The following is a 10,672-nucleotide window of genomic DNA, read 5'->3' as shown; positions in this document are numbered from 1 at the left end:
AATTACTTGAATTTTAATTGAGACTGAAGATTTGGGATTTGGGGTGTTAAGTGGGCTCCTGAGGGCCCCCAGTGTGGGCCTGGACAGAAGATGTCCAGGGCGGAAAGAGAACCGTAGGGTGATTGTACCTCACTGGATGTACGCATGACATCCAAAAGCCAAACCCAAACTAAAGAAAACGTTTGTGTGCATGCGTGCACATGTGTGTTTACGTATAGAAAAAAGGCTGGTGCCGATGACCCCCCCCTTTGGAGGCAGACTGGAAGGGAAAGGGGGGAAGAGTCTCACTGTTTCTCCCCATGATGAGTGAGAGGAAGGGGAGGCAGAGGAGAGGCAGAGAGGGGGAGAGAGAAGAAAAAAATGTTACTTCCTTTAAAAAAATGTTTTAAAGTTCCTTTATTTCTTTTGAGAGAGAGAGAGAGGAAAGGAGGGACAGAGAGAGGGGATCCCAAGCCGACTCTGCTTTATCAGCGCAAAGCCCGATGCAGGGCTCAAACTCACGAACTGGGAGATCACGACCTGAGCAGGAACCAAGAGTTGGATGCTTAACAGACTGAACCAGGAAGGAGCCCCTTTACTTTCTTCTCATGTACTTTTCTGTATGTCTCTGTTTTCTATCATGAGGAGGGTTGCTTTTGCAATAACAATATTAACATGTATTTGAATTATTATGTAAAATTATTAAAATAAATCTTCAATGGGATCAGCAAGAAGAATGTTGTTTAAGGAATTTCCAGACAGCGGCACATGATGGCTCACGGGCAAGGCCAGGGGCAAAAGGCAGAGGTCTGCACCCCACCACCAGCACCAACCAGGTGAATGCTTTGAACAAGTTCCCTAACCCCGTCCTCAAATCCCCGCTCTGTGAGATGGGGGTCATTTGTGCCTACGATGGAAAATCTGTGTGAAAATGAAATGAGGGGCGCCTGGGTGGCTCAGTCGGTTGAATGTCCGGCTTCGACTCAGGTCATGATCTCGCGGTTCACAGGTTCGAGCCCGGCATCGGGCTCTGTGCTGACAGCTCAGAGCCTGGAGCCTGCTTCGGATTCCATGTCTCCCTCTCTGTCTGCCCCTCCCCTGCTTGCGCTGTCTCTCTCTCTCTCTCTCTTTCAAAAACATTAAATGTTTTATAAACATCCATTAAATAAGTAAATTAAATAAATAAAACATTAAAATTTTTAAAAAATGAAATGAGATCACGGGGAAACCGTGACTGGCAGACCGCGTGTGATAAATAGTGGTGAATACGATGATCTTTTCGCTTACTTCATGTGAACACACGTTGTACCCACTCCTAATAACAGGAGTAAGAAATTGGGTGTGCTTTGCATGAACTTACAGCATTTCGCTACCAACTCCCGAAGCTTTCTCAGTGTTCATTCGCGACCTGATCCTTTACACACTTTTTATGCTACAAAGTTCCCAGTGACATTTCTCTGGATTTCCTGAAGGCCTCGCCCCACCTCGCGCTGACGGAGAAGCCCTGCTCTGTGGGTTAATGAGCAGTTAGCTGGTGTCCCCTCTGCGGAGGCCCTTGTCCACGTGCCCGAGGGATCAGAGGTGGCCTGGATTCCCTCACGGGAACCACGTGCAACAGCTGGTCGCCTGTTGTGCCTGTGCATGTAGCACAGTGGATCCTTCTAGAAGGGCAGACATGGCGCGTCCACTTGGCAATCTTGCCCGTGCACCCCTGAGAGTCAGCCTGGCATGGCGGACCAGTCCACGTGGCTCACGTGACCTGGCTGAGTCAGGAGCAGCCAGACCTGGCCCAGGCTCTAAATCCCATTCCATGTCCTCTTCTGCACGCCCTGTGCCCAGCCCCGTGCCCTCCTCCATGACTCCGTCCCCGGCTGCATTTTGGAACAGCTGGCCAGGTGCATTCGTGGCCCACCCTGAGGGACACCCCACCCAGCCTGGGCATCCATCTGGTGTCCCTGGGAGTTGGGGCATCAGCTCTGGCTGGCGCTGGAAACCCAAGCTCCTCACCACGCCTTAGCAGAGCCTTTGCCCCTAGGGGCCCTGCCTGTCACCCCCTCTCACTGTTTCTCCAAGTGACAAGAGAGGAAGGGGAGATGGAGGAGAGGCAGAGGTGAGGCAGAGAGGGGGAGGGAGAAGAGAAAAACATGAAGCACCAGGCCTCAGCAGGAAATGCTTGTTTTGCAAGAAGCAAACCCCCAGGCTGTCCTCTTGATGACTGCCTCGGTCAGGGTCAAGTACTCCCGCTTTCCTGCCCAGAGCCTCCAAGGGCTGTATCAGGGTTATCTCGGTGACCAGCAGCACCAGCAGAGATGTCAGTACCCTCCCGAGTCTGAACCTGGCAGGAGGTGGATGGGAAGGTGCGCAGGGAGCCCTTGCAACCCCTGCCCGTGGACACCCCGAGAGCGCCCCAAGGGAAGCATTAAGGAAGGGGCTCAGCACCAATCAGGGCAGGAAGCATTGCCCAAGTGCATCCTGGCCAGACAGCTCGCTAACTTCCCGGTGAGCCGCGCCCAGCCACCAGCCACCTGCCCCGCGCCCAGGGGGGTCGCACCTCCTGTGCAGGGTGGAGATGAGTGGGATGTGGTCATTCTGACGAATGCGGGTGAACAGATGCCACGTGGGGACACTGAGGAGGGACATAGACTGGGGACTTCCGGACCAAGGGGGAATCACAGCCCACAAGAGCCTCTGCACAGCAGTCCCCTGGCACCTGGGAAGCAGGCTCCTGGGTCAGCTGTGCTCAGCCCTGAGCCCGGGTGGCCTGCACAGACGGGGCACCTCCTGCAGGGGGTTGAAATGCATTCCTCCACTGAGTCAGGGGGCTGGCCAGCTTGGGCCACAGGAGCAGGCCCCCCAGCCCCTCCCTCACCGCCCCCCACCCCGTGCCCCGATGGAGGCTGGGACAGATCCAGGCACAGGCCCCTGCAGGGCCCATCAACCCCCGCTGTGAGCTGCTCCTTCACGGGCCACTGTCCCACCGCCTTGAGCTGCTGCCCGGCTGGACGGCTGCAGAAACCAGGCTGGCGGTGTCCCCGGCTACAGGCTGACAGCCAGGCAGACGGGCCAGGCGGCCACAGGGACACTTGGAAGGCTGCCCCTCCCAGGCCAGCAGGCAGTCCAGCGCCACACTGGCCTCCGTAGGTCTCTTCGGGGCTGTTACCAGGACAGCAGCCCAGGGCATCCGACTGGGGAGGCACCGAGCTGCAAGTCAGTTTGGAGGTGTGGATTCTAGAAGCTTCTGTGTGCACACTCAGAGGGGGATCTGGACAAGTGGCTTCTGATCCCCAGGTCTGTTTCTCCCCCCACACAGTTGGTGAACAGGATGAGATAGTGGTTGTCACAGCACAGTCCCCGGGCCAGTGGTGTCAACGACTTCTGGGAACTTGCTAGAAACACAAATTCTCAGACCCCACCGGAGACCCACTCGGCCCAGCAGCCTGTGGGCTAACACCCCCTCCAGGGAATTCCGAGGCTGCTCGGCATGTGAGCGGCCCGCCTGGATCCCCTCACAGGTCTTTTCCCAGGCACCAGTGCACATGAGTGCAGAGGCGGGTGTGTTATCACGGCCAAACGTCACTTCCGGTCCCTGGATGGCTCCTGCCCACTGGCCCCTTAATACTAGTTCCAGTGACATCCTCGGTGGGGCACCGTCCCAGACCAGCCTCCACCGGCTCCGAAGGCAGAGGCAGTTGGGCGTCCTCTGCCCACTGTGCACCTGCGCCTCCAGCACGTGCGGTGCCTTCCCTTGTCTGTGGGTCAGTTTCTCCTGCCAAATGGATCCCAAAGGGCGGGCGTGGGTCTTAATCCTTCCGGGTCCCAGCGCACCCAGCACACAGCAGGGCTCTCCTTCCCCACATCATAGGCGGCCCCCCACCAAGTACCTTCCCCCTCAGAGAAGCCTCTGGGGGCCCATCCTGAGGCTTTCCTTTGGCAAAAATTGCAGGTTGAGGCTCACGTGACCCTTCCCCCTGAGCCGGGGGGCCTGACCCATAGATACAACCCGAGTCTCCCCCTTGGGAGGTTTGCAGACATCACATACAGGCTGAGCTCCAGCCAGAGACACACGGTCACAGGGGTCATGGTCAGCAGGAGCAAGAACAGAACAGCACCCTCCCTCATACCGTCCCCTGGAGGGACAGACTGGGCCCCCCCTTGTGTCTGGTGGGGGGCGTGCCACCACCCAAGGCCCACTTACAGGGACTTACATGTGCTCTTAGCACGTGTGTCCCAGGAGACGGTTGGGAGAAAGCAGCGCTGGCCTGGAGTCCAGGAGATGGGGTCCGGGCTCGGGCAGCGCCAGCCAGCGGAGATGGGGGGAGGGGGGCCTCTCTGGTTCTCAGTTTCTTCATCAAAAAATGGAGCTGAACGAGAGGATTAAAAGAGAGGAAGAGCTGGCACCTTGCACAATTTTTGACCCACATTCGATACCTAATAAATGTCTGTTGAGCTGAACCTCCTTTATAAACTCAAACACATTGGGGCGCCTTGGTGGCTCAGTTAGTTGAACATTTGACTCTTGATCTCAGCTCAGGTCTTGATGTCAGGGTTGTGAATTCAAGCCTCGCACTGGGCTCCAAGTTAGGTGTGGAGCCTACTTAGGGAAAATATCTATATAGATATCTATAGATGGATCTGTCTGTCTGTCTCTCTTTTAAAATTTTTTTAATGTTTATTTATTTTTGAGAGCAAGAGAGACAGCGTGAGCAGGGGAGGGTCAGAGATAGAGGGAAACACAGAATCCGAAGCAGGCCCCAGACTCTGAGCTGTCAGCACAGAGCCTGATGCGGGGCTCGAACCCACGAACCGTGAGATCACGACCTGAGCCGAAGCTGGATGCTCAACCAACTGAGCCACCCAGGCGCCCCTCTCTATAGATATCTCACATCAGACATCATATCCTTTCTCTCCAGAGCAAAGTGTCTCCATGGGGACTCACTAGGCCTCAATTTCCCCATCTGTGAAATGAATGGGTTTCTCTGGATGATGCATGCCCCAGCTGCCCCAACAAGTCCCTGATGCCAGGGCCCCCGGCAGGGGTGGGAACAGGGGCTCTAAGGTGTTAGGCGTGGCCGAGGCAGAGGCCCACAGTTCGATGAATTGATCACCCAACATGTGGGAGAATGGGGGGGTTGGTGATTCATTAATCCCTCCACAGGTCAGTCAGGGATTAAGTAGGTCATTTCGTCAGCCAGCCCACAGTCAGCCGGCTGGCCAGTTTGCAGGACATTCCGGTTTTTGGGTGGCTTCCAGCCAGCGAGCTCAACCCAGGGGGAAAGAGGGGAAGGATGGGACCCAGGCCTCATGGGGAGCCAGCGCTCCCCTCACCTCCACGCTGCCTGCCCCCTGCGCCCTCCCCTCTCCACCACCCACCGTATCCGCAGCCTGCTTTGTTTTGCAGCTCCTGGTTCCACAGCTGGGCTCTGGCCAAGGCCAAAACCCTGGCAATGCCTGGGACTGCCAGTCAGTGACCCAGGGGATGGATACTGAGGGTCAGGAGGAGGAGCCAGTCAGCCCGCTGTGGGTCTAGGCCTGGGGGAGAGGGGGAGGGGCCCCAGGCTGGGGTGTGGGGAATGTCAGCTCCGCCCACCTGCTTCCTCCGAGGCTTTGAAGTCAGCGCCTCCAGCTGAGCAGGAGGCCAGCCCGGGCTGCCCTTGGATAATCACAATTATCAGAGATGGAATGAATTAGAAAACATCTAGCCCAGAGATCCCCAGATTTGGGCATTTTACTGACCACAAACCATCAGAACAAATTTGGGGGGCCAGTGTTTTGTTTTCACAGGTTAGGGCGTGTGATGCTATCTGCTGGTCCCTGCCTCTTCCTAAAACACAGACACTCTAACAAGAAAACACAAAGAGGATATCATCTCTGAATAAATGATCGTCCGTAAGTGGTACTGAACTACATGAAAAAAAAGATGTAACAAAACCATAACGATGAACTTGGTCGTAGTCCGGGATTGATTAGAATCACGGAGCTGACCTACCTCCATTTGGCAAGTCAGAGAGCTGAGGCTCACAGATGAGAAAGATCCTAGGTGACCGAGCACTGTCATACCAGGAGCTAGGACAGCAGCTGAATTCTTGGGCCAGGGTCACTCCAACATTATGACTGGGACCTCAGTGTGGAGGGCAGTCGCTGTCACTGTCCCTAGCCAGGTCTGGTCCAAATCTCAGGGCCCCTCCCCAGGAGATGATTCCCATAGCGCCAAGAAGGTGGATCATACATAGACATCGTAGCCCTCTTTCCTCTCCATTCCAGAATCTTCGTGGATTCCAGCCATTTTCTTTCCCTTCCCTTGTTCTCCCGTGAGGCAAGTCCTTCTTCCTGCACAAGGGCCAGCATCCCTGTTGTGTGCCCCCCATCCTGCCCAACGCATACTTCCCCACCTCCCTCTACCATCAACCTCTCTTTTCTTCTCTCCCTCTCTCTCTCACTTTCTCATCATTAATTTTTCTCCACTGGCCCTTTGTCTCCGGCATTTAAATATGCTCAAGTTTCTCTACTGTCATTTAAAAATCCTTCTGGGGCACTGGGATGGCTCAGTTGACTTTGGCTCAGTTGACTTTGGCTCAGGTCATGATCTCATGGTCTGTGAGTTCAAGTCCCACATCGGGCTCTGTGCTGACAGCTCAGAGCCTGGAGCCTGTTTCAGATTCTGTGTCTCCCTCTGTCTCTGCCCTTCCCCTGCTTGTGTTTGTTTCTCTTTCTTGAAATACATATAAACATGTTTTAAAAATTTAAGTAAATAAAATAAAATTCCTTCCAAAGTTCACAGAAAGAGAAATCAAGATGGCTTTTAAATACTCGAAAAACTCTGAAGGTAAATGCCACCAAAGAAATACTCAAAAAATGAGGGCTCACTTTTCTCCCACTTAGCTTGGTATTGGTCAGAAAATTCGAGAAGGCCCAGCATTAGTGAAGTAAGGACTGGCTTGGCGGCCCATTGCCGGTGGGGTCAATAGGCACGAGTTCACATTTGAAGGAACATTTGACAGTCTTTCTAAATTTAAAATACACATGCTCATGTATCAAAATTTTTACAGCAGCTTCATTCACGGTAGCCCCAGATTGGAAAGAATCCCGATGTCCATCGGCAGAATGGGCCAACGCGTCACAGCGTATTCTACAGCAGCAAGAATACACGAATTCCAACTACGAGCAACTACGCCAGGCCCAGAAAAGAGCACACTGAGGGGTGGTCTCCATACAAGTTTCGATTCAATACCCTGTGGTGTCAGGAACCATGATAGGGGTGTGCCTGGGTGGCTCAGTCGGTGAAGCTTCCGACTCTTTTTTTTTTAATGTTTATTTTTGAGAGAGAGAGAGAGAGCAGGGGAGGGACAGACAGAGGGAGACAGAAAATCAAGCATCGACTCTTGATTTTGGCTCAGGTTATAAATCTCACAGTTCGTGGGTTTGAGCCCCACATCAAGCTTTGCACTGACAGCGTGGAGCCTGCTTGGGATTCTGTGTCTCCCTCTCTCTGCCCCTCCTGCACGCTCCGTCTCTCTCTCTCTCTCAAATAATAAAAGACAAAGAAACCACGATAGGGGTTATCTAGGGTGGGGCCAGGGCGGGACCTGCTGATATTCTGTTTCTTGCCCTGGGTGCCAGTTATGCAATGTGTGCTTTGTGAGACTTTGGAAACACTTCGGTGCTCATGTTTCCCTGTGTCTGCACCGTGCTTCCCTAAACATTTGCCCAAAGGAGAAAGGACAGGAAGGAAAGAGAAGGGCAGGTGACCCCGCAATTCCAGTTGGAGGAGGTGACCCGGTAAGTCTCCTGCACGGGGACAAATGATGCTTGGACACCATGTCCGGGCAAACTGAAAACAATCTAAGCACCCTGGTGATTTAACCAGGAGCTTTGATAAACGGTGTCACATTCCTCTAGTGTGAAATTATTTAACCCTTACAAAGCATGAGATTGATCTCCGATCTCCGTGTACCGAGAGGTAATACCTGAGAAGACATGTTGTGAAACCAGCAAGCAAGGTCCGGAAGGTACACGAACACCACCCACTGTGTAAAAGCACATGTGCAGATGCACTGTGTCTGGAAGGCCACAGAAGAAAGTGGTAGCAATCTGGTCAGTGTGTCGTGTGCCCCTTCACACAGTTGTCCGTGGCCGCATCCAGGCTGTCCTCACTCTGAGGGTGCGCGGGGCCTGGTACCGAGAGCCTCAGTCATGTCTCCTAGTGAATGCCTTGTGTCTTTGATTTAGAAACATGTCACTGCTCCTTGGACTACAGGTAGGACCAGTATCCAGGGTCTGGCAGCAACCATGCAGCCCACTGTGTGTGTGTGTGTGTGTGTGTGTGTGTGTGTGTGTGTGTGTGTGTGAGAGAGAGAGAGAGAGAGAGAGAGAGAGAGAGAGAGAGAGAGACAGAAAGAGAGAGAAGAAAGGCTTCATGGAGAAGTGGTATCTGGGTTGAGGTGAGGGAATAAGGAGGGACCCGCATGGAGGCACCCGGGTGGCTCAGTTGCTTAAGTGGCAGACATCGGTTCAGGTCGTGATCTCACAGTTCGTTAGTTTGAGCCCCGCATCAGGCTCTGTGCTGACCGCTCAGAGCCTGGAGCCTGCTTCGGATTCTGTGTCTCCCTCTCTCTCTGCCCCTCCCCCACTCACTTTCTGCCGCTCTCTCCTTCAAAAATAAACACTAAAAGAAAAACAAACCCTGCACATAGCATTCTGCCAAGTTGTCCTGCTGTATGGGAATCAGGAAGGGCTTCACTGGGGAGTCACCCAGTCTCACAGAGCCAAGGTGGAGAAGGGTTGGGCTGTTCATGCAGAAGGCATGCCACGTGCAAAGGAGGAGAAAGTGATGTGACCTGATGTGGAGGGTGGGGGGACACAGCGGTCTGCATCGGGGCAGTAGAGGCAGGACAGCAAGAGAGAGAGGGGCTGGGGGAACTGGTCAGTGCAGAGCAGGAACCGATGGCCTGGTCCCATTATACAGAGCTACAGACTCTGGCCAGACAAACCAGGTTCAGTCCAGTAGCCACTTGGACGCAAGCCGAGAGTGTGCATGCTAGTTTGGTGCCACCGCTCCTTCCAGAAGATCTTCCCAGCAGTGAGTTGAAGATTAGACCGGAAGTGATGGGGCTGGAGGCAGCAAGACACGCTGGCAGGCAGTGGCAGGAATTTAGGGGAGGCCGGGCGGTGGCCTGGGCCAGGGCAGGAGTGGGTAATGAAGAGAAGCTGGTAATTTGAGAGATACTTGCGCCGGAGAAGGGCAGGCACAAGGTAATTGGCAAAAGGAGGCAAGTGCAGGGAAGGGAAGGGGCCAAAGTGACTCATTTCTGGGTGGAAGTATGGGGGTAACTGGCGATGGCCCTTCCCAGAGGCGCGCAATCCAGACTTGGGCAGAATGTGAGTTCGGTCTCAAGAACACGGATTTAGAGGTGGATGTCTGAGTTGTGGGGATGGGGCAGCAGGCGATCCTCTTTATTTGCTCCTTCAACCAGTGGTTGCTGTGTGTCTGCAGGGAGCCAGGCCCTGGGGGGCCGCAATGAATCAGACAAGCTCCCCAACCCAGGGAGGCTTCCTTCTGGTGAGGAGACAATTAAATAACTGCGGAAGAAATGGAGAGGATGCGGCCAGCCTTCCCGGCTCCCACCCAACCAGAGCAGGCCTGTGAGGAACAAACAGTGGTCAGATCCCGGGGCCTCCGCAGCTGCCGGTTCCTGTGGCCTGTCCCTTGGACCCAGGGCTTCTCTCGCTCAGAGCGCAGGGATCCTCTACTCTCCCCTGCCCTTGGCTTTTAGGGCCAAGGACTCTTCACTATGACCCCTGCCTGTTAGCTGCACCCACCCACATCTGAGCTCAGCAAAGGTGGAGAGCACAAGGGGATGAAAGGCTCTCCCACGCTGAGCTGTAGGCTGTCAGGGTACAAAGGCACACAGACTGGTCCCGGATCTTTAAGAACTTAGAGCTGTAGAAGTGCATAAGCCACACCCAGAGGCATGGTCAAAGCAAGGCCAGGGAAAAAGAAAGATATCAGTGGGCATCTCTCTCCTTTGGCCCCAGGACTTCCTAGAGGGTGTGGCGCTTACACTGGGTTTGGGAAGAACGGGTGGGTTTCTCCCGCGTCACTTAAGAGTGGAAACTACGGCCCCTAGCTGCCTGGGAAGGGACGTCAAAGGCAGACTCAGGCCTAGAAGCTTGGGCTCTAGGGGCCTGCAGAAAGCCATGCATGCAGGAACCTCACCTAGAGCCAGCCTGCTTTCATAACTTCCTGGTCAGGGATGCACGCCTAGGAGCTGACGACAGATGAGTGAAAATTATAAACAAGCAAGCAAAACCCAGCGGGTTCCCCCTACGGGTCTAATACGCTCAATGGGTCCTACACTCGGGCGGGCTGCGGGCTGTACCCCTTTAAGCGCCGTGGCACTCCCCAGCGAGCCCCGCCAGGGGACTTCCCCGGCACCGTCTGCACCGCCCCTCAGTCCTACCAAAGCCGCCAGGACCTTTCCCCTACTTTCCAGGGCCTCAGGCCCCGCCCCTCACTTGGACCAAAACACGTGCCGCATCCCTCCCAGCCAGATCACGCCTCGGCCAGGCTCTGATCACGCGGCTCCCCGCGGCGCCCATTGGCCGGCGGCGCAAGGGCCCGGCGCGCATTGGCTGCTGGGGGCCCGGCCCCGCCCCACTGGGGGCGCGGTGTATTTTCGTTTGCCTTCGCGCCACG

This window comes from Suricata suricatta, chromosome 4 (assembly GCF_006229205.1).
Source record: "Suricata suricatta isolate VVHF042 chromosome 4, meerkat_22Aug2017_6uvM2_HiC, whole genome shotgun sequence".
Classification (NCBI taxonomy): Eukaryota; Metazoa; Chordata; class Mammalia; order Carnivora; family Herpestidae; genus Suricata; species Suricata suricatta.
The sequence above is the reverse complement of the archived record's forward strand: the minus strand, read 5'-3'. Positions refer to the sequence as shown.